At 44.3% G+C, this 23,152-nt stretch overlaps 1 long non-coding RNA gene across 6 annotated transcripts in view; it reads left to right on the top strand.

Annotated features, from left to right (window-relative positions):
* The window catches only part of LOC137451986 (uncharacterized), a 169,947-nt gene that overhangs the window by 127,128 nt on the left and 19,667 nt on the right, over positions 1-23,152 (top strand). For 3 of the 6 annotated variants that reach the window (XR_010989929.1, XR_010989932.1, XR_010989930.1), the window contains 4 exons: positions 2,211-2,242; positions 8,893-8,973; positions 11,384-11,451; positions 12,280-12,478. This is a non-coding gene — a long non-coding RNA (uncharacterized lncRNA). Of the gene's footprint in view, positions 1-2,210; positions 2,243-4,924; positions 8,341-8,892; positions 8,974-11,383; positions 11,452-12,279; positions 12,479-23,152 lie in introns of those variants that run through there. The other 3 variants (XR_010989931.1, XR_010989928.1, XR_010989927.1) reach the window with 3 other exon arrangements.

Raw genomic sequence — 23,152 nt, 5'->3', positions numbered from 1 at the left:
CTTGTAGATTTGTGTATCCAGAGTAACACACAGTTGTCCTGTTTTGAATTCAGCATTTCTTGTTTCAAGCTTTGGAGTCACTTAAGCATGACAGCAGCCTTTAACAAATCATCTGCCTCTCACAATTTATATCTGACTTTCAAATCTGATGCCATGCCAGTCAAACTTTTTTCCTTTGCACTGACCCTCAGAGGGCTGCTTTGCTTGGAGCTCAGTGATTCAGGGGCCAAAGGAATGAGCCTTCCATGGAATAATGCAGAAGGAATGTGTAGGTGTGTGCACTCGTTCTTCCCGGGAGGCACCGGCAGGCAGTGGCAGCTCCTGGTAGGGCTGGGCAGACTGGGTGAGCTCTATGTGCACCCACTCTGGTCTCAGCACCCTGCACACCTCCTGATCCTCCTCCTAGGATGTGCTCATTCCTAAAGAAGATGCCTGTCCAAAGGGCTGTCCATGGACTGACAGGTTGTGACTCCATGTAGCTCATTGTCTTCTGTCTTACAGCCAAACCATGAAGCAGTTTCATATACCTCTTTTTTCTTCACTCCTTGGTAGAAACAGAACTCGCTGTCAAAAGTGTTTCCAGTGGAAGCAAATATTTGCACAGATTTTGCTAGAAGGCTCTACCTTGACTACAAGCTAGGAACAACCTGTTGGCTTTCCCAGAGGTGTTGTATGGAAAATGTGGGTTTATGGCCATAGCAATGGTTGAACTTGGTGATTTTTGAGGTCTTTTCCAACTGAAACAGTTCTATGATTCTATTCTCTTCTGCTAGGAATTCATCCTACTCTTTGGATGCTTCCAGTTTCTTTTTCTAGGTGGCTTTAACATCTGACTTGTAAAAGGTTTGCTTTTCCTTTCCTTGGGGGTGCACTAGTTTGTGCCAAATGGTAGGCATTATCCCAAAATATTTGCTTCAGGGGAAGCAATTCTCAACCCCCCTGTAAGGATTTTATCTCCTCATCTTCAAATTACACAGTTGAAATACACAGATAATGACACATGTAATGACAATGAAATGTAAGTGTGACTGCAAAGAGTAACAGTTAAAAATAATGAGATCCCTCTAACTAGGTCTTATAAAAGGAGGTCTTAAATAGCTAGAGAGAAACAGATGCTTTGAGGGACTTGTGGATAAAAATAGTGGCTTCCAGTTTGCAACCAAAACAAAACTATAGCCCCACTTAGTCAACCTCAGCACTAGAAATTCTGAAAACCTTAGAGCCCAGGACTGGGAAAGCACATGATTCACTGGTACTGCATCTGCAGATCTTGGCCTCTTCTGCTTTGCCTTATTACTTCTTCAGTTTGTATCCATGTTTGTTCCTTGCAAACGCCCTATGTCACTGGGCCTGGTGTGATTTAATAGGTGCCTAGTGGTCTGAGAACTGTGGATTCTGGTTTCTTTGGAGAAACATTGCAGTTGTGGGCAGATTCTGCATGCAGGGTTTGCTGCTTGGGGGTCAGTATGGATTTGGACAGAAGCAGTGCAGGTACAGTCAGTCACTTTGCTCAATGCTGAGCATGTTCCTTTAGGCAGGGCTGCTTGGGGCTCCATTGTCTACCTCAGTGATGAAAGACTAGCTCAGCCTCAGCAGAGCCAGGTATGTCTGCTCTGCAGTGGAGATTTCCAAAGGCAAGTTACAGATGGCTTGCTAGAGGAGAAGACAAATATCCTCTTCCCAGCTTAACTGGACTGGTTGAATGTCTGAATGTCTGCAGGCAGCTGTCCCCACTGCAGCTCACCCAGGGCAAAGAGTGTGAGCAGTCCTTAATCCACTGCAGCGACTGGTTAACCACCTCCTTTGCTGGTTTGAAGGTAAAATGTCTCATTTTTCAGTGACACTTGTGAGAAGCTGTGGGCCTTCTCTTGGCTCTGCTGTAGAAGCAGTAACAGTAAAGGTGCAACATCTTAAACCTCCTATCAGCCATGTGTAAGGATGTGGACCCTGTAAACTTGGTGTCCTGCAGGCAGCTGCTTCTGCCCTGTATTGTTGGGCTTGGAGCATCTATCTGTACAAAAGAACTGAGCAAGCTAGGGAAAGGGAAATCTTTATTTTATGTGCTTTTGTTTAACTCAGAAAAACACCAGTGACTGAGGAAGAATGTTTTTAATGAAGATTATCACCTTTTCACTCTCTGCTAGGGCAAAAGCCAAAGCTTTCTCTTAAATTAATAGTTTTAACTTGTTCATTTGGTATTTCTGTTTCAGGTGGTTCTTCCCAAACAAAGATAAGCAGTCAGGTGAGTGAAATGTTTCACTTTCCAGCTGATGTCTGGTAAAGGGATGAGAAATGATGAGTGGAGGCAATGCCAGACACTTCTGAATTTCAGGGAGTGAAGCTCAGGGTGTGTCTATAGCCAGCTGAGCACTAACCCACTGGGAGGCATTTTTTCAGTCCATACCTCACTCTCTAGCTTCTCCACTGTGACTCTGCAGTCACCTGCTTTGGAGCCCAGATTTAGTGATTAGAACTTTGTAATTTTCTCCTCTGTTGGTAATGCCCCCACACTGTCATTTGGAGCTGCCAGAACTGGCCCCACCAGGTGCCATGATAATAGTCTTATGAGTGAGACTGTCATTAGGTTAAGTGGAAGATATCAGTAGAGTTGTTCTTGATGGCCAGCCTCTGCTTTCTCCACGTGATGCTCGGAATCCAACTGTACCTTTTCTCTCAGATTTCCATTTTGTCCCTCCTTTATGCTTTGTCAAGAGTATTAGTCACAGTTATCCATTTGCATCTTACACTGCAACTGAGCCAAAGCCCATGGGATATGTGGCTGCTCAGCACCCTCACCCCTGCTGTAGCACAGGGTTTCAGTCCCTCACATGAATAGCAAGTGCTGGGGTGGGGAATGAGTGTCTGATCCTATACACCTGATGCATGGTGATGTTTCTCCTGGGTGGAATGTAACCATGGTGTGGCACCAGCAAAGCTGAAATGAAGGCTCTCAGCTCTGGCATGGAAGCCTCTGAGGCTGAGCAAGTAGACTTGTTTCTCCTGGGAGTTTGCTGGCCTCGCTATACAGTGAAAATGGTGCTGGTTAGGGCAGTCTGGGTTCCCTTTCTGGACTTTCCGCCTTCAGTGAGAGCCCTCAGTCAGGCCTGAAAGCTGGGTAATGCTCTAGGACTAGCTCCAAGGCACAGCCCATGAAATTGGCTTTTCCTGTATGTGCTGCTGTTGAATTTGCAGCTTACTGGGTTCCTCATGTGAGGATTGAAATCCTTGTCTTGTGAAATGCCGTCTACAAAAAAAAAGTAAGCAAAAGGCAGGTGTTGAATGATTGTACCGAGCTGCCTGTCAGTGAGGAGGATTTGAGATTGTAAGAGATGGAAGAATAGCTTAAAGAAGGAGATTTCCTGCACCCAAATAACAAGGAACAGACCGGGGGGAGGGTGGGGGACATTTGTCCCAGCTAAGACCTGGTGCATTGTTATTGAGAGATTGGTTGTGCTGTGTAGCAGCAGTCACCTTCCACAAGCAGTTCAGGCTTTGATTTTAATCTACCCTTTGCTACAAGCAGAAGGTGAAAACATTCTCTCTAAATATATGGTTTAGGACCACGCTCATCAGGGACTGGGGAGGGGGGGTGGTGAAATAAAATTTCCATCTTTGTTTAATATGTATTTATGACCCCACTGTGCTGAGAGAATGAGCTAGTCTGCAGCCCCAAATGTCTGGTGGCTGCGAGTGGGTCCGACATTGTTAGATCTGGCAGGGTTTCAGACATCTGCCAGGGGACGGATGGGGGATTTTGTTAGGAGAAGTGGGAGAGAGAGAGGAGCAGGAGAGACAGAGCGAGGGAGAGACGCAGGAGAGCTGGGGAAGGCTTGCAGCTTTATATATATATGCCTGGATAACACTTCCTCTTTAAAATTCCCTTACTAAGCTCGGCTCCTATATTTTATATTCAGCACGAAGGTTCCCGCCCCCCCTTCTCTCCCCCACCCCCTCCCCACTCCAGCCCTCCCCACCCACCACCACCCTCTCTCCCTTTAACTTGTTAAGTTTGAAAGATGATATATACACACAGTTTGCTTTGCCAGTCAGCCCGTTTAAGGCCAAGATTAATGCAGTGCATTGGTGCAATCGTGCCGCAGTGGTGCGTGATCGGAATACGAGATGGAATATAGGGGGAAAGGCCAGAAATGTGCCTGCATTCTGAGTTTACACAAGTCTCCTTAGCAACTTGTCTGATTTTTTTTTCCCCTCTTATTTCCCCCCCCCCCAAATTTCTGTTTTGGTTTGGTGTTTGGTTGGGTGTTTTTTTTTCATGGGGGGTGGGGGTGTGGGGTGTGTGCATTTGTGCCCACGTGGGAACGTTGTCCCAAATCACCACTGAATAAAACATTCCCTGACTTTTTGAAGAGCTTTGCTTGGTAGACTTGTTGTGGTTTTGTTGGGTTTTATTCTTTTTTTCCCCTCCTTCTCCTTTTCCTTTTGTTAAATTAGGGCCTAATTTTTTTAATGTTATTATTTTAATTTGTTTTGTTTCCCCCTACCCCCATCCCCCCCCAGAGGCAGGAGGGTACAGGCTGCGGAGGGGGGGGGGAGACCCCAAAAGGAATGGCAATGGGGCTGGGGGTGGGGGCACCGTAATAGTTCTCATTGTGACTTCCAGAGAGTTGGTTTCTTTCCAGTGGTTCACATCTCAGCATGTGGAATGATTGTGCTTTCTCCTGATTTGCCACAGAATTGGCAGCAGGCTGACTTTGTTAGTCATTTGAATTGCATTTTGGAGCTGGGGTTTTTTAGTTGTTTATTTAGTTAGTTTGTTGTTGCATATTTATTTCTTTCTAAGCAATTTCTTTTTTCATTTTCCAAATATGCACAATGCATTTTCTTAGGCTGTAAAATGGAGGAGAGACCAAAACGGGGGGGGGGGTGGGGGGTGGGGGGGGGGTGGGGGGGGGGTGGGGGAAATAACTAAAAGAGGGTGAGAGGATTGTGGCAAGACTGTCTCCAGAACCATCCCATTATTCCCCTCCCCGTACTATGGTTTTTTTTAGTTGCCTACTGAAGAAACCCCCTCCCTCCCTACAGGAGGGAGTGGCCTATTAGTGATCAAGGTAGGTTGGCTTTTTTTTTTTCCTCCTTCCAGTTTCTCTGATACTTTATTAATAGCATGGGGCAAGAGAAGAGGCTGTAGGGTGGGGAGAGCAGGGGAGGAGGTGACGGCGGATGGAGCGAGAGAGAGAGAGAAAGAGGAAAGAGTTATCCTCGAAGTACTGTACCTTGAAATAACTCAAGGGAAAATAGTTGCTGCCTCACTTGAGTCGCTTTCAAAACCTTGCTGTGCACTTTTACTTTTTCTTTTACTTCTGTTTTATCTTTTTTTTTTTTTTTTTTGGCGGGGGGTGTGTGTTTGCTTTTGGGTTTTGTTTGGTTGGTTTTTGGGTTTTTTTTTGTTGGTTTGTTGATTATTTTTTAAAGAAAAGCTTTCTAGAGGGAGGGTGTAAGGGGGGAAAAAAACAACAACAAAGGAAAGAAAGAAAAGAAAAGGAAAAAAAAAAAGAAAGAAACTGAGCCAAAAAAAAAACCCAACAATATTTGAAGGCTTGATCTTGGCTTCTCTACAAACAGATGTTGCCTGTCATTCCGTTGTTAAGCAGGCAGCAGATTGGAGCAAGCAGCAGCAGTTTAGGGGGAACCGCAGCAGAACTGGAAAGTGGGAGAGATATAGGTATAGAAATATTTTTGTTACTGTTTTCTTTGTTCTACACATAAATATTTTTCCCACCCCGACCCTGGAATTCTCTCTAACCACAACATCTCTATTTGATTTTTTTTTTTTGGGGGGGGGATCTTTTTTGCCTTTTTCTTCTTCCTTTCTTTTTCTTGTTTCCTTTTTGTTTTCAAGTGGGCAAAACAAATCCAAACCAAAATGGAAATAAAGCTCTAGGAACTCTCACTCAAATTCTACCAAGGCAGCTATCTTTTGGGTTATTTTTGAGAGCTTTTCAGTTTACTTTTTTTTTTTGGTTGGTTTGTGTTTTGGTTTTGTTTTTTTATTCAACATAGCTGAACACGTGTAGGAAAGGGGGTTATTTTGGAAGTGTTTAAGGCATTCTCGGTAAGTGAATGTTTGCAATGAATTAGGTCAGGGATTCGGTTGTTTTTCTTGCTGGTAACCCTGTTTCTGTTGGGTTTGCCCTGGAGTTCTTGCTGTACGTGGAATTGTGAAGGTTGAAGGCCTTTCTGTCTCCTTTCCAAGTTATAGCAATGTTGTAAGAACAAGAACCACGTTGTTTATACAGTAGAAGTTCTAACGAAGCACCGATACGCTCCATATCGTGGCTCTTTTGTGCTCTGCATGTGCTTGTGGGTTTAATTCCCCCATTCTTTTTATGCTCTTTTTTTTTTTGTTTGGTTGGTTGGTTGGTTGGTTTGTTTGTTTTTATTTCCCACTTCATTTTTAATGTCTGCTTTCTGATTTGATCGTAATGTGCTTGGGAGAAGAGAGGAAACAGCGAAACACGGGGAGTTTTGAGCCGAAGGAGTTAAAAGTTTCTTGGCACGAGAGCAGCAGTTTAGCAACAGATCAATTCATTTAAATGAAAGAAATCACAGACCAAGCCATCTGATTTTGAAATTTCACATCTTATGCTTCCACTTTAGAACAAAGCTTCTGTTTTTCTCCCCCCACCACCACACCCCCACCCTTACTATTACATGCTGCTTTTGTTTAAGACTTGGTTTTCATAGAAACTTGAAGTTGTCTGTAGTCTGTCTCTTCCCCCCCCCCCCCCCCCCCCTTAAAATATTAAATACAGGAGGGTATTCATCTCCTGCTAGCTGCAGTTAGTTCTGCTGTAAAGTCAGCCGTAAAGCTCTGCACATCCAACAGCTGGTGTCAGAGCTGTTTGCACCCTCGATTATCCTATGTTTGAAACAGCTTCCATTTTCCGTCTCGCAGGCTGTATAAACAGTCACCTATGTACTGTGAATAATAGTCCTATTTCCAGCCATTCTGCTTACCCTGCCTGGAGGTCTGGGGAACTCAAGGAGCCATGTCTGAGGGGGGAATTTTCTTTACACAGATAGGAAGTCTATGTCCCTCCAACATCTGCGGCCAGAAGCAGTCGTTCAGACTGACTCTGCGTGTGTCTCATGGAAGAGGTCTATCATTCTATACTTTAGAATGCATACTGAGCATCAGCCGTCATCATGCTTCTAATAGTCAAATTCTGAGGAGGATCACAACTTTTTGCTGCTGCTTGCTCATTTAGATGCGTGTGAGCCTTGATTCCAGTCCAGCAGTCCTATTGCTGCATCAGGTCAGATAAAATAAATCAGCTCATACAGAGGGAAGTTAGGGGTTTGTAGAAATTGAGTCTCACCTTCCTTTTACACAATTGCGTTAAAAAAAAAAACCAAAACAAACCCAAAACAAACCAAAAAATCGGTTGCTTACAATAAATGAAAGTGTTTGATGAAAGAATTCGCAGCCCCAGACTGAATTTGGGTGGAAGCTTTGGCGCCGTGGTGCTGAGCCCCTCCAGGGTGGCATCGCGTCCAAAGAGAAAGGCCGCGGCGTTTGGGCATGGGCGAGCTCCTACCAGAGGGAAGCGGTGAAAAGGTGGTGTAGGAGTCCATGTGCGGGGGGAAATCCTTTTGTCAGGCCGCTTCCCTGCACCCCCTGGAAGAAATCCTCAATGAGAAAGAATGGTCTTAAATCCACAGAAAAGTGGATTTGGAAAAAAAATAAAAAATAAATAGATGGGTGGTGGGTGGTGGGGGTTGGAAGTCTCAACCTCCACCTCTAACGTGACTACAGCTGGTCGCAGGTCTGGATGTGTTTTATTATTCCCTTCCCTTACATCAGATCCCAACCGCGTTGTAGGGAAGCACCAGGGTTCTGAGCGGCGAGTTCATCCCCCCCAGGATTGGAAATACTTCTGTGGGTGTCGTTGTGGTTACATCACAGCGCGCTCCTTCCTCATCTCCATTCTCCTGCAAAATTCAAATAATTCCCCCCCCCCTCCCCTTCTCTTCCCTCCAATCCCCCCCCCCCCCCCCAACAGCAGCTGTGCATGGTTTTTTTAAGTCGGTCTTTAACGTTGCGAAAGGAACAATAAAATGAAAGGCAAAACCGGCATCTTAAAACTTGGCAAGTGAAAGCAGCTTGGACTGGCAGCCAAGAATCCTGCTGTGGTGCAAAAAGAATAGCATCCACGAAGCCACCACAATCCGGGGGTTTCTTCTTCTTTTAACAATCGCATCGGCAGAGAGAAATAATTATTCCTTGTATCAGTGTTTAAAAAAGAAAAGAGTCAAAAAGCTTAACAAAAAAAAACAAACAAAAAAAAAGCCTTGCTTGGGGGACCTTCTCAAAAGCAGGTAACGATATCCTCCTCTTTGATTCCATTTTATCAAAGTTTAATTGGATAAGGGAGCTGTCTCTGATAACTAAGCAGTTTAAGAAGTTGGAGCGTTGGCGCTAACTAGCAAGGATTGCCTTTGCTTGTTGCAAGCCTCCACGGTGCTTGCTTTTTGCTTTTCTGGCTTTGGTGGTAATAGAATTGGCAAACTTCTGAACCGTTTGTGTTACAAGAAAATGTTTTTCTTTCCACAGATTGAACTCATGGGGGTGGGGTGGGGGGGGGGGTAGGGGGGGAGGGAGGGCAGGAGTGGATTGTGGGGGGCGGGAGGGTAGGAGTGGATTGATCCAAGGTGGAACATGGAAAATAACTTTTCTTCCCCCTCAAAAAAAAAAAGGGGGGGAAAAAAATCATAATTAACAATTGGGATATCAGGATGGGGGAGTAATTTCTCTCTTAAGAACTTGCCTGTTCCTTTTGCTTCTAAAGCTGTAGCCTCTAGATGGATAAAGGTGGACTCCACTTCTTGATAATATACCATGAAAATACCCATGAATATTTTGTCTTCCAGAATACCTTCCTCGAAGAGTTGGGCCTAGCAATATGGCAGCGCACGTTGGATAAGAAATCTCAGTGAAATGCTGCTACTCAGGTAATTTGGCTTCTCATACATTCTCCCCTCAGTAGCTTCCTTTTCCTGATCATTCCTTAAATATCATTGGAAATACAGAAATCCATCAATGCAGGTCTTTAAACCTGAGATGCAGTTGTTGTGTGTATATGTATAGAAATATATGCATATTTATAGGCCTAAATAGATTTTTTTGGTTAAAATCAGAGGGGAGGGGGTGGGGGGAAAAGAATGGGAATTATTTAGCAGTTGTGTTTCTTATTTGTCTTATTTTTGTGGCAGAAGTATGAAATGGCTGCAAACAGCTTTTTACTCAGGCGCACAATGCATTCCATAATGATCGATTTTCCTGGACCAGGGCATTTATGCTTTGGTGGTTTGCAAGAATACCACCCACAGACCAAAACCCAATGTTATGTCTTTAGAGATTTTAGTTCTCCATGTTTCCTTCTGTACTTCGTTGGCTAGAAATCTATCCAATGCCAGTCTCATACTGGATTAATACTAACGAAAGTGGATTATGTTTTTTTGGCCGTCCCAGGTTCTGGTACCAAAGCCTTATTGATCCTGTGATCAATGAAATATTGTAAAATTGATAGTGAAGCAAAGTAACCTTAGGATAAGGCTATCACAGTCCTTAATATCTGATCCTTAATGTACAGATTGAAACTTTTTATTTGTGATCTTAGCATTCAAGGCAACTACAGTGTGAAGATGATTGATTTGTTTGCTTATCATGGATTTCCTGCCACTGTGTATATGTTCATCAGGTTTTCAAAAGGTACAATAGCTGGATGATTAATCAATGTAGGGAAATGTTTCAGAAGCCAGATCTTGTGATAATCTACAGCTCTCTTTCAGTCTTCCTGAATATATTTGAAATTAGTGAAATACATCTTAAAAAAGGAGGGGGGGGGTGGGTGGGGGGAAAAGCAGTGCTCATTCCAAAAAGAAAAAGAAAACCAGCACCAAACCTAATTCAAACAATAATTCCCTATCCTTGGAAACATAAAACTGTGTGTGTTTGCTGCTGACTTTAGCAGCCCACTGGCTCAAAAACCGTCCATGAGGTTGTCTTCCCAAAATGTATGAAAAGGAGTATGTTGGGTGCTGGGTGCTTGTAATTTACAGCATACAGGTGCCACTAAACAGAATCTCTGTGCCACCGAGCTGCCTTTTCTGCCGGGCTCCCAGGAATGCAGAAGTGGTCGATCAGATTTGTAGCAGGGATGTGCTCGAGTGATTTATTTGGCATGCATAGGTGCTTTGCTAGAAATAGCTATTGCTGCTTTCTCTTTTTCCCCTCTTTCCTTTTTTAACAACTGAAACTATGGCGATGGATCCTGCGACTCCTTCTTCCCTTTTGTTTTGTAAAAGCCAATCAGGTAGCAAGGGAGAAGGAGGTGGTTGCCCAGAACTGCAGCAGAGATCAGCCCTCCTTTAGGCAACTAAATAAAGGGCGTATTTTCTGTGTGGGTCAACACCTAACAGCTGCCCTTACAAGCATGTGATGGGCTCTCAGAAGGTCTGGCTTAGTTCTGTCTCTGAGAAGAGCTGCAATAATTCAGTAACAAGGAGCAGTTGCTGGAGTGTGTTGGGTGCCTGCAACTTCCATTCAGACCAGTCAGAATTGAGGACACGTGTCCTATACCACAAGGAGGTATGTACAGGCCACCCAAATGCTACATCTTGGTTTCCCTCAAGGACTTGAACTATCCCAAGTGGTTAGAAAATGAGCTTGTGAGCTATTAAGGGGGGGAAAGTAGTTTTAAAGCTAGGAAAACCTAGTGAAAATATATCCTCCGCAGGTTATAGGACTTCAGTGAGATCTCTGCTTTTTCCCTGTCCCATGTGAAAGGACTAAAACCTTCCTTTGCCAGCAGAGAGACATGCAAATTAGCTTACCTTCCTATACATGCATTGCTATAAATAATACTATGCTCATAAAGAAAATACTCTGCCTTGCATGGTAGCATGAGAGTGACATGCAAAAAGCCTGATGGAAAAATTCCTTGCCATTGTAAGAAACACTGGGTACACGCAGCAGCAGCAGCAGCGGTCCTGGCTTCTAGTGCTGTGCCCTATCAAGCCCTAATAGAAGAATTAAAAGACAGTTTGAATTTTAATCTGAGGTTCCCTTAAATAAATGAGCTTTGTAGTTGGAGGGCTGGGGTTATTTTTGGTAGGGTAACATTTGTTATATTCCATTTGCAGTTCTGTTCCAAAGGAGTGCACAATACGTGTATTTGTGCAGGATGTGATTCTGTTCTGTCTGCAGGACCACGTGCTCCCTGACCCATTGCCTTGACCGCTGCACAATGATTGCAGGGCTAGAGCCTTCTGAATGCTGGGTGCTCCTAAATTGCATTTAGGCTCCAACATAAAAGTTGTCCTGATATTTTGTTATTATTTTTTTCTCCCCTCCCCAAAGATGCTGAAGCTCTGCAGCTCCTTGTGCTTGGCATGAATTCTGAGTGCTGAAAACTGGACTCTTTTAAGGTAGGTATCGGGGTATAAGCATAGGAATCTAAACTTAGATGATCACTTTTGCTAACCTTTTGGACAGATGGTGCAAGTTTAATGTCTCTATTGCTGGATGGGAGCAGGAGTTTCTTGTGAGCCAGCCCAAGCAGCAATACCAATAAAGGAAAATTGTATTTTTTTAATTGCCTACTTACCAGGCTGGAAAGGTTGAAGTGATTTATTTTAAGAACCTGCACCAGAAGTGGGGAAACTTTATGAAAGCATCCAAATAGCAAAATTATTTTCCAAGTGTTCACTGGTTTTCATTTTATGGAGGATAAAGTTGGCTTGCATTAGTAGAGTTTACCTTCTGAAGAGAGGGAAGAGGCAGAAAGAGAAAAAATTGGGACAACACTTCAAGCAACAATTAAATCCACTGATTTTGTCCACCGGTTCTACGTGGAGCTTACAGCCAGGTTGCTCTTCAGCCTCATTCCCCACCAGTCGCCCACCCAGTAAAATTTCATCAATGGGAGATGTTAGTTATGCAGGAAAGAAAACTTGGAGACTTCAGGGGAAGGAGAGGATGCTTCTTGCTTGCAGTGGTAAAACTTCACTCGATGGCTGTTTTTCAGACAGAAAGGTCCTAAAGAAGTTTTGTATTTGTCTCTTTTTAGCAAGAAATGCAGTGAGACAGCAGAGAGCTGGAGCTAGGAGACCTTTCTAGATTGTTTAGCAGAGACAAAGTTTTCTTTTAATTTAAAAAACAAAATAAAATAGAATGAAAATAGAACTCCAGAGCAGCAACAACTTCTCTGAAAGTTAGAACAACTCTTATCCAGTTGTTTCTTCTGTTTTAACCAGGCTGCCAGAATGGAAACAAAACAACTTATCGCCTGTGCGCTGCAGCTCAGATTACACACAAAATAACTTTGCTGTTGGGATGATTTGCTGCACTGTTAGCTGTACACCTCCAATGTTGGCTCTTCATTCTTCAGCCCCGTGTGTTCAGCAGTAATTCTGCCCAGCCTACCAGCGCCTACCAGAAAGAAGCACAGAGCTGGTTAGTTTTGCTTCTTTTAAAATGTCTTTCATTTTGCTGATTTTTTTTCTTTGTCTTCAAAGGGTTGCATGGGAGTGAAGGAGGCTGTAGCAACAGAGCTAATGTTGTGAGCAAAGTCAATAAGAAACTCTTTCCCACCCCCCACCCTATCTTGCAAAGTGCTGAGGAGAATGAAGGCTGCTACTTACTAACAGCTCTGAAATTCCATCCGCAGAAATGTTTTTTACCTCTTGGCATCTAAAATCAAAAGCCCCAAACCTAGCAAATTGCAGAAGAGATCCCTGCCTGTTGCCACAAACCCGTAGATCCGAACTTGTGGTCATACTCCACACAAGCTTGTATCTATAGGTATGTGTCTGTCTGGCAAGTGCACAAAGCCTTGTGTTGAAGCATTTAAACTGACAACGTTCAAGTGCTGGTAATCTTTTGTCTAATGCCTTCTTCCTTCCTCCCCCAACACCCCCTTCCTTTTATCATTTTTTTTCCCCCTTCTGAGAAATATAGTTAGAGCTGCAACTCTTGTCCTACAATTATCATATCAGCTTTCAGCTTTGGTTAGCCTTCAAATACACTCATGCAAGCCAGCAACTCATTTGTGCCTGAGTAGAACGGGCCGGGGCCGGGGAGGGGAGTTGTTTGACATCAGACCGGAGAAATGAAATCTCAGCTACGTTGTGCAGAAGTCTGTCTATGGAGACATGGCAAGGACTGTTCTTGGGTTGTTTGCAGCTTGAGGTCGTTGGGAAAGCAGATAAAAATGGTTTCATTTGTCAAGTGATGTGGATCCATCCTTTCTTTGCTTAGTGGTGGCAGCGGGTTTGTGAAAGGAAAAGACACTTCTGCTCTCCTTCCTATCATGTAACTTGGAATCGCTGAGAGCACTGCAAGCTCAAAGCTCTGTGTGTGACAATTGCCCTCCAACTCTTATTCTCTCTCTCAAAAAAAAAACTTAGTTTGTTGCAGAATTCCATTCCTTCCAGTTTCGTGGCATTTGTGTCTTTAAAAGTAGTTTATAAAGGGAAATAACCAGACTGAAAGCACCAAAGAACTGGTAAAGCAGGGGGGAGGAAAAAAAAAACCACCGCCGTGCAAGCAGGCAGCAGAAAACCTGCTGCATGAAACTAACATTTTGAAAGTTGTGAAAGTGGAACAATTATTTTGGAAGCAGTCATTAAAAAAGAAAGGGGAAAAAAAATAAAAAAGCCCAAACCCCACCAATATACAGATTCTACATGAAAATAATTAGACTGTAAACTCAAAATAAACTCTGACTGTTTCTTTCCAGCAGCTTTCAGTGTTAATCCTACCAGAGATTTGGTCTGCATTTCCACTTTTAAATTTCTCTGGGTTTGAACTTGGCTGCTGTGACGCACACTGCTGAAGTCCAAAAAAGGGTGTTTTTTTTTTTCTTCCTCTCCCTTGCTGAATTTCCAGCGTTTTCTACGTGTTTTCTATTTACTGTAGAAGGCTTCTGCTAATAAAATTGTGGTTGAACTCTTCTCCTTTCTCCCCGTGAGTTGGAAGTAGCTGTTGAAAAGGAGAACAGAATGCACGGTTTGGCATTCTGCGTGACCAGGCAGCTGGGGACGGGAACCAGTGGTCACTGAAGCTTGAGGAGGGCAGATTTAGACTGGAGATTTGGAAGAAATTCTTTACAGTAAGGGTGGTGAGACACTGGAATAGGTTGCCCAGGGAGGTGATGGATGTTCCCTCCCTGGAGGTGTTCAAGACCAGGTTGGATGTGGCCTTTTGCAACCTGGGCTGGTGGGAGGTGTCCCTGCCCATGGCAGAGGGGTTGGGACTGAGTGATCTTCAAGGTCCCTTCCAACCCAAACCATTCTGTGAATCTATGAATCCATTGCCCTCCCAGATATATAGGAAACTAAGTTATCAAAGCTGCAGGGTAGTGGATGTGTGGCTTCCAGAAGAGCTTTGGCTGCTAGGCTGTCTCTAGGTGGTAGTATTTCAGGTGTGTGCTCTACCTTTGCCATGGCACAGAACCAATGCTGGGCATCACCACTCTGGGTTCAGTCACACAACTATGAAAGGCCTTTGATGCCATGTCCACAAGTAATGCCTTGGCTCCTCAGAAAACAGACAGTGAGAGGTGACTGAAAAGGGGGAAGCATAAAACTCTTTCAAGTGAGAGTGCTGCAAGGCCACGCTGAAACCTATGTGTGGGATACTACCCAGGATATGGACCTTGCATCAAGATCTGCTTTGTGGTGTGGTATGGTTCTGCTTTTGCTTTGGCTTTCCTACTGGTCATTATATCATCCATAATGGAATGAGTAGTGTGTCATCATAGAATCATAGAGTGGTTTGGGTTGGAAGGGACCTGCAAAGGTCATGTAGTACAACCTCCCTGCAGTCAGTAAGGACATCCTTCATTAGATCAGGTTGCTCAGAGCCTTGTTGAGTCTGACCTTGAATATCTCCAGGGATGGCACCTCAATTACCTTCCTGTGCACCCTGTTCCAGTGTTCCACCACCTTATGGTGCAGAACATCCAATCTAAATCTGCTCTTCTCTAATTTCAAACCATTGCCCCTCATCCTGTCACTGCAGGCCTTTGGAAACAGTCCCTCTGCAGCCACCTTGTAGCCCCCTTCAGGTACTGGAAGGCCACTATTAGGTGCCCCTGAAGCCTTCTCTTCTCCAGCCTGAACAACCTCAGCTCCCTCAGCCTGTCTTTTAGGAGAGGTACTTCAGTCCCTTGATTATCTTCATGGGTTCTGATAAGCAGCAGGGAGAGTTTGCATCAAGTTGTGACAGCAAAAACTGTTCTGCCCAGAGGGGCTGTTAATATTCTGCATTGGGTTTTGTTGTGGGGTTTGGGCTGGATTTTGTTTGTTTGGTTTAGGTTTGGAGGGTTTTTTTTTCAATGCTGTGAGTATTCCCTGCATTAGATTCCTATATTCGTGGCTATAAAGGAAGTATTGGCTCATTTAGTCTAACCACCAAAAAGAAGTGAGCTAGTCAAACACAGTTCCCAATATAATACATATTTTTCCCTGGTGGTCTCCTCTCTGCAAAGCCATGTGGAAAGATCAGGCTTCTGGCAGAATATGCTGAGAACAGCCTGGAATTTATCACAGATGTTTCTGGAGGCTGGCACTTCAGGTGACGTTGCTTTGAGAGTGCCAAAAGCCCATGGCAGGGGAATTGGGCAGATGTTTCACAAAATGAGACACCACAGCTGGGTTTGAAAGCTTATTTTTGGATTATAAGATCAATATTTCAAGCAAAGAAGAGGAAACAGATTTATCTTGGTAAAACATTTTAGTGTAGTTTCTTACCATGTTGGGGCCTGCTAACCAATATCCAATCTGTGATGGAGAGGCACTGGAACAGGATCCTCAGGAAGGTTGTGGGTGCCCTCTCCCTGGAGATCTGCAAGGGCAGGTTGTAGGAGACTGAGCAACCTGGGTTAGTGGGAGGTGTCCCTGCCTATGGTGAGGTGGTTGGAACTGGATGATCTTGAAGGTCCTTTCCAACCCAAACCATTCAGTGAAGCAAACTTGGGAAATGTGCAGTCAGAGGTGGGAGTAAGATGCAGGCTCTTTGCTGCTGTGAGTAGAACCCTGGCATTGTATTCTGAGGCTAAGCATGTTTTCTGGTTGCTGCTGTTTTTCTGCTCCTTGGCAAATCAAAAAGGGTAGCTGTGCCACTGTGTGGGCATGTGTCAGCTCAGCCTGACATGAGCTTGGTGATGTTGTGGCCTCTGCTTTATGGGACAGGGTAAACATGCCCAAGGAAGCCTCTCGAGCACTGTTGTCTTCTGCAGCAAGAGGTGCAATGGTGTGACTGCAGAGAGAATGCCAAAATGGGCATTGGTAGAATCAGCACTGCTGTCAGCAATGCCTGCATGGCTTCTCTGAGCACAACAGAGCTGTGGTTTCTGCCACAACACTGCCTGTAGTCTGAGTCTTTGTATTGAAGGGCTCCCTCACTCTACCTCTTCGTTTGACGTTGCTAAGGCTGCACTGTCTGAGACAAAGTTAGTGCTTGGAATGGCCTGCCTCCAAATTTTGCCTTCCTTCCACTATCTCCTGTGCCTTTCTGCTCCAACTTCTGCCTTCCTGCCACTAGCTCATGTGCCTTTCTCCTCCCCTTCCTTCTCCTTTTCATTTACTAGGTGTTATAATTTGTTTGGGGTTGTTTCTTGTTAAACTACCCCTCTTCTTTTTAGCTATAGCCTCTAATATTCTCCCCCACCCCTTTGTTTCTCAGCTCAGCCTTTTGAAAAGAACTGCATTGTGGTTTCAGCATTCATTTGTGTTTCTTTTCTGTTGGTTGTATTCACTTCATTAAGTTTTAGAGTGAAACTGGAGTCTGACAAAACGATGTGAAGAACCTTGAAATGTGTCTTTGCTTTGGGATGGGAAAAAACCCTAATTGGAATCTGTGGTGCTTCTACCTGTATGTTCCTTATGAATTCTTTCTTCCACCCCACCCCCCTCACTTTGCTGAGAAGGAGCTTACATTTATGCAGCAGCTTTGATCCCAGTGCCATACAGAGTGCACAGAGATCTCTTCATCTGTCACTGAGGCACAGTGACTGCGTAACAGTGCACAGCCGTGCTGCAAAACTGCTCAGGGCAGGAAGTGCTGAACGCTTCACCCAGTTTGATGTTGCTGGGGAACCTAAAGAAATAGAGAGCAGTTACTGTAGCTGGAAACAAATCAGAGCACCTGAATGTAAAAGTACCAGGAAGGCCCCAAGGACATGAACAAAAAAAAAAACACCACAACCCAAATCCCAATATCCTCTCCAAAAAATTGGGACCTTAATTAATGCAGACCCTTTCCCTAGCAATAGGCAGAGTCATTGCTTTGGTACCTCCTGAGAGGAAAAAATGCCTACATGGCCCTGTCTGCATCTGAGGAGGCTTTGCTGCTGCAATTCCATTCCATTTGAGCAGAGTTGCAGTTTGAAACAGAAACAATAGTTCCTGCCTGAAGAAACCACCCAAAGCTTTTCCCAAGCAAACTCCTCTATTTCCCCCCCCCCCCCCCCCAGATTAGATAAACCATATCTTTCTCCCTCAAAATAACACACCCATTTCTCATTTCTGTTACTGACATCATTCACTGAAAGCACCTGTGAGGTCTCTTGCAGACAAGTACGTTGCATGGTATCCACTGGGCCATGAAAATGTTTACATTTGTGTGTTCCTCCTTTATTTCCAGCATTGCCTGGTGTGGAGCACAGTGAGCCCTTGTCAGCAGAGGAGCACACAATAGCATTTGGGTAATTAGAGTAACCATATGCAGTGGCAAATGGGATGGATGATAAGCAGAATGGAATTGTGTACCCTGGAATTTGAACCATATCCAAATACTCTTATTCAGATAATCAAATCTGGTTAAACTCTTAAAAGGCAGATAAATAACTATCCCAGTAATCTGATTTTTTTTTCCCTCCTCCCTATTTGTTTATTTACTTTTAATCAGTAAGGAGAGGATGCTCTTAAAGGAGGAATCCAAGATTAAGTAAGACACCTGTCCTTGAGTCAGGAAGTCTCCATAACTTAGGAGCATGGAATAAGTAGTATTAGCCACAGGGATCTGAAGGAGAGATGAGCCCCAAGATGGAATAAGTAGTATTAGCCACAGGGATCTGAAGGAGGAGAGATGAGCCCCACGAGGTCTGCAGAGCCTTTGGTTGTAGGTACACAGTATCATGATGAAATGCAGCCTCACCATACCACCCTGGAAATGACACCAAGCTTCAGCACAGCTTCCTGGCAACCACCTATGAGCTCCTTTACTTTTCAGTGTGCATATGAAAGCAACCCTGCTCTGGCTCCTCAACATGCTGTCCAGAACCCCAAACAAGAGCATTCAGCCTGGGTTTGCGGAGCTCACCAATCACAGAGCAGGCCCAGGCTAAGCAAAACTCTAAGTTTTGGGGTCATCTGGAGTAATCAGCCTTGCTATTTTGTGCCACCTTGCCCACCAGCATCCCTGATCCACCCTTAGACCCTGCAAGGAGCATCTATGCCACGTGTGGTCTAACCCAGAGCTGATGCTGCACTCCAGCTGCTGACAAAAAGCAAGATGCTGTTCAGGAGTGAGGGCATGGCTACCCTTGCCCTAGAAAGTACCAGATAATGGAATGCAACATTGAGTAAATCTTCAGATTGCTGAAACTCCTGCTGAAAGTTGAGGCACAGACCACATTTGTAATGTGTTGAAAAATTTTGGATAGCTTTCAAAATGTTTGCTTGACCTCAATTTCAGCTGAGCCCAGATGAGACTTCATTCCTTGTTTTGCAGATTCTTGAAGTTCCAGCCCTGTTTAGTGTCTCTGAAAGAATTATAGGAGAGCTCTGTGAGCTACAGTAAGCCTTTGAACCTCTTGAGTTTCCTCATCACAGGCAAGTTCTAATAGCAAAGCTTCATCACTTAACGCTGAATGGGTGAGATAATCAGCAGGGATCATGTCAGCATTCCCATGGTAAAATCTCTTCTGTCTGAGGTTTATGGAAGTCAGCTGTAAAACAGATCACTCTGGGCTGAAATTTAGCAAACAAGATTTCAGACCTCAAACTGGAACAATATCATTTGTGGGTTTGGGTATTTCATGTTATTTTTTTCTCAATGACTTAGGGCAATATGTTTGCTTCTTGAGTGTTTGCTTCTTTCCACCCCCTCCTTGGCTAGCCCAGCAGCAGTCTGCTTGGGATCTGAAAGCGAAGGTGGCTTCTTCTGCCTTCACAGCCAGAAGGATTCAAAGTCAAGCTTCAGCTTGAGATTTTGCAGATGATAATGACCAAACAGAATTCAGCTTTCTTGAGCAATTCTGTGCTGAATTTCCATGGTACCCTTAATGTCTTTCTTGTGTCTGTAAAGTCAATAGGACTGGTCTGTAAATGCACAAGAAGTGTGGTATAGCTGCAGGAGATTAATGTGTGAGGCATTGATTTCTGTGTTATTATTTGGGAATACTCTGCCTTCTGAAACCCAGCTGTTCCCTGGATCATAACTAAATTGCTGCTTTGCATGAAGGGTGTTTTGAAAATAGAATATTCCCGCCATTCAATCCCTGAAAAACACTCTGGCCTTGAATTCTCTCCTCTTTCTCAGGCAGGGATATGAAATTCAGGCCCATGTAGTGTAGAGTAGGGGAAGCAAGTGTCTGGATTACCATTTCTGAACACAGGAGGTTCCACTTATAAATGAGGAGACACTACTTTATGGTGAGGGTGATGGAGCTCTGGAGCAGGCTGCCCAGAGAGGTTGTGGAGTCTCCTTCTCTGGAGACTTTCAAAAGCCACCTGGATGCATTCCTGTGCAGCCTGCTCTAGGTGATCCTGCTTTGGCAGGGGGTTTGGATTTGATGATCTCTGGAGGTCCTTTCTAACCCCTGAAATTCTGTGATTCTCTCACTTGAAGTCCATGAAGGGAATAGGCAGTAAAACGTGTGATGCTCCTGTACAACTTCCCAGTCCCGACTAAACCTTGCACTGCGATCTCATGTCTTCAGAGGTCAGTGGCTTGGGCTGTTGTTAACTTCAGTGATAGAGACCCTATATCTGCCTGGGAAGAACTGATGCAATGCCATTTCTTCTCCATTTGAAAGCAACTATCCACTGAACCTGAATTCTGTCTCCTCTGTGATAGGACAGCAGTCTTCTCCAGAAAGCAGAGGGCTACACTAAGGAAAAGGACACCAATTTTTGATGACACTGCTCCTTTACAATAAAACTGGCTGGGCTGGGGCAGAGATTTCCCTTTTGTCCACAGAACTGTGAAATAATTTCTGTGATTCTGAAGAAAAAGACAACCCAAGAGGCCTAAAAGGGTTCAGTAATAAGAGGTGCTGGGGTACACGAACTTCCATAGGAGCACACAGCTCCCCACATAATGCAGTTCTCCCTACCACAATATGTGAGAGGAACTTTCCTGACACCAAGATGTATCGTAATTGAACATTGTCATTAAATGACATATTTACCCTAATTACATAATTAGGTATGATTGTGCTAATTGGGTAAAGACATAATTGACAAAAATCACCAGAAAACAAACACAGAGATTCATGCCACCAAAAGAAAGTGGCTTAATAGGGACTGGGGCTGTGGATCTCTCTTGCTCTCCTCCCAGAACAAGAATGTTTATAGTACACAGCTAGTTACCGGTGCCAGGCATTGATAGATGTTGTGAAGGTGCAGAAGTAACAGTAATTAGATGATTTCTGGTTTAATATTTGATCTCAGTCCCTAAACTCACTACTTTGTGTCAGTAATAGCAGCAGATACTCTAACTGATGGAATGACACGGGGTTTTTTTTCTGCTTGAAATTACAGTTCCTCTGGGATGTAAATACACTTTCATCTGTCCAAGCTTCACAGGAGCTTAAAGTGATGGGAACAAAATACCTCTAATTCTGAAACCAAGCTCTCATAAATGGGGGAAAATTTGCTAGGATAATCTGTGCAGCAGGCTGCACAGGAGGTGTCTAAAAATTGACCACAGCCTGAGTTAGGCATCAGGCCCTGAGAGAGAAACCACTTTAGTATTTACAAAAAACTTTTGTCTTACACTCTTATTGCTGTCTACAACTACCTGAAGGGAGGTTGTAGCCAGGAGGGGGTTGGTCTCTTCTCCCAGACAACCAGCACCAGAACAAGAGGACACAGTCTCTAGCTGCACCAGGGGAAGTTTAGGCTGGAGGTGAGGAGAAGGAGAAAGTTCTTCACTGAGAGAGGTGCTAGCCATTGGAATGTGCTGCTGGATGTTAGGCTGGATGCTGGATGTTAGGCTGGATGTGAGAAAGAAGTTCTTCATAGAAAGAGAGATTTGCCTTTGGAATGTGCTGCCCAGGGAGGTGGTGGAGTCACCATCCCTGGAGGTGTTCAGGAGGGGATTGGACGTGGTACTTGGTGCCATGGTTTAGTCATGAGGTCTGTGGTGACAGGTTGGACTTGATGATCTTTGAGGTCTCTTCCAACCTTGGTGATTCTGTGATTCTGTGTGTGATATTGCTCTGTGAAGCTAGAATAGGTTTCACACAGGTCCATGTGAAAACTTCCTTATTACTAGGACTTTTGTTAGAGAGATGTTGGCATGTGTGGGAGCTTGGATGAGAATATTCCCTCACTGAGGACCTTCTCTCAGCCATTTGTGCTCGGACGCTGCCATGGCACCTTGGAGCAGGTCTTGGTGCTAGCAGTGGAAGCACAAATGGGGCACAGCTCCCAGGCTCAATATAGTGACGGGGGAGGGAGTGAGAATGCTCTTTGGATAAGTGCCAGCATGGAGCTGACAGCTCAAGGATTTGTAAATGTGGTGATGAAGAGGAAGTTGAAGTTGTGACGGAGGAGCAGCAAAGAGAGGTGGCAAGTCATGAGCAAAATGGTCACAGTGGCATTCGCCAAGCTGGGAAGAATTTAGGTTGTTTAGGCACAAGTTGAGAGTAAGGAATTTATTCACAATGAGTGTTCCATTGTACTGTATCTATGAATTTAGGGTGCAAATCATGGAATCATAGAATGGTTTGGGTTGAAAGGGACCTTAAACATCACTGAGTTTCACCCCCCTGCAGTGGGCATGGACACCTTCCACTAGACCAGGTAAACATTTCTTGCTCCACCTTCTATTTTAAAGCCAGCTCTTGGAGAATTGTTTTGCTCAGCTCTGCTTGGTCTGCAAGATGTGCCTGGGTTAGTCTCAAGGCAGTGGTGATGTTAACCATAGTGGCCTTAATTAAACTTATCACACATAGATAGTCACTTTTAAATGTGACATCTAATATCCATTACAAGATTGAGATACAGGAAAATATTTGCCAGGACTAATTGTAGGGGAAAAAAAAAGGGGGGGGTAGGGGGGAAGAGTATCCTAGCTGTATGAGACTGAAATGATCTAATTTATAACTGCAGAAGATGGAATAGGATGTTTTCAAGGGTTTAAAAGGAAGTTATGTCTCCTGTGTCACACAGAAATTGGGTGGGATTTGAGATCTCCTATCACCCTAAATGAGCACACAGGTCGTTGGCTTCCTTAGAGCTACCCTATTTCCATCACTGGATTTCATGTCAGAGGACAGATGTCCAGTGGACAAAAATGATGATGTTTCATTAAAGAATTGGGGTTGGTTAGGATGCTTTTAGACACTAACAAAGATTTGTGGTTGGATCACAGCTCTATACTTATAAAATGGTTAACAGTGACTCTACTGTCAGGGTACTGCACTGTGCTGGTAACTAAAACAATGTGTTGCATTTCCACACAGCCTATCAGGTCACAGTAGACTTTACCAAATATGGAGTCATTAGAGGCTCCACTGATACTATCAACATCATCTACACTTAAACCTTGCAAAAAGACTGGGGCCTTTCTCAAATATGCCTCTGCTGCTGCAAGGTGAGGTCTGCAGCGTGGTGCTGTTTCTCAACTCCCTCCTCTCTTTCTCTCATCAGGGCTTTGAAGGTAAAGGTGGATTTTTCGTAGTCAGCAATGCTTTTATCCTAAGAAAATCAAACCAACCAAGGTGGCATCTATTCAGCACAGCTCAGCATTCATTCTGAGGGTTTGATTCCCTGGTAATCCTCTTCCAGCACGAAGCTGCTGTGCCTGAGGAGGCATTCACCTGAGAGGCAGGATCCCAGGACTGGTTTAGTTCCACTGTCTGCACTGGCATATTTTAAGATGCTAATCCCTGTT

This window comes from Melanerpes formicivorus, unplaced genomic scaffold (assembly GCF_026170545.1).
Source record: "Melanerpes formicivorus ecotype bairdi unplaced genomic scaffold, bMelFor1.0.p_v2 SCAF_47, whole genome shotgun sequence".
Classification (NCBI taxonomy): Eukaryota; Metazoa; Chordata; class Aves; order Piciformes; family Picidae; genus Melanerpes; species Melanerpes formicivorus.
Note: the sequence above shows the minus strand (reverse complement) of the source record. Positions and strands in the feature narration are given on the sequence as shown.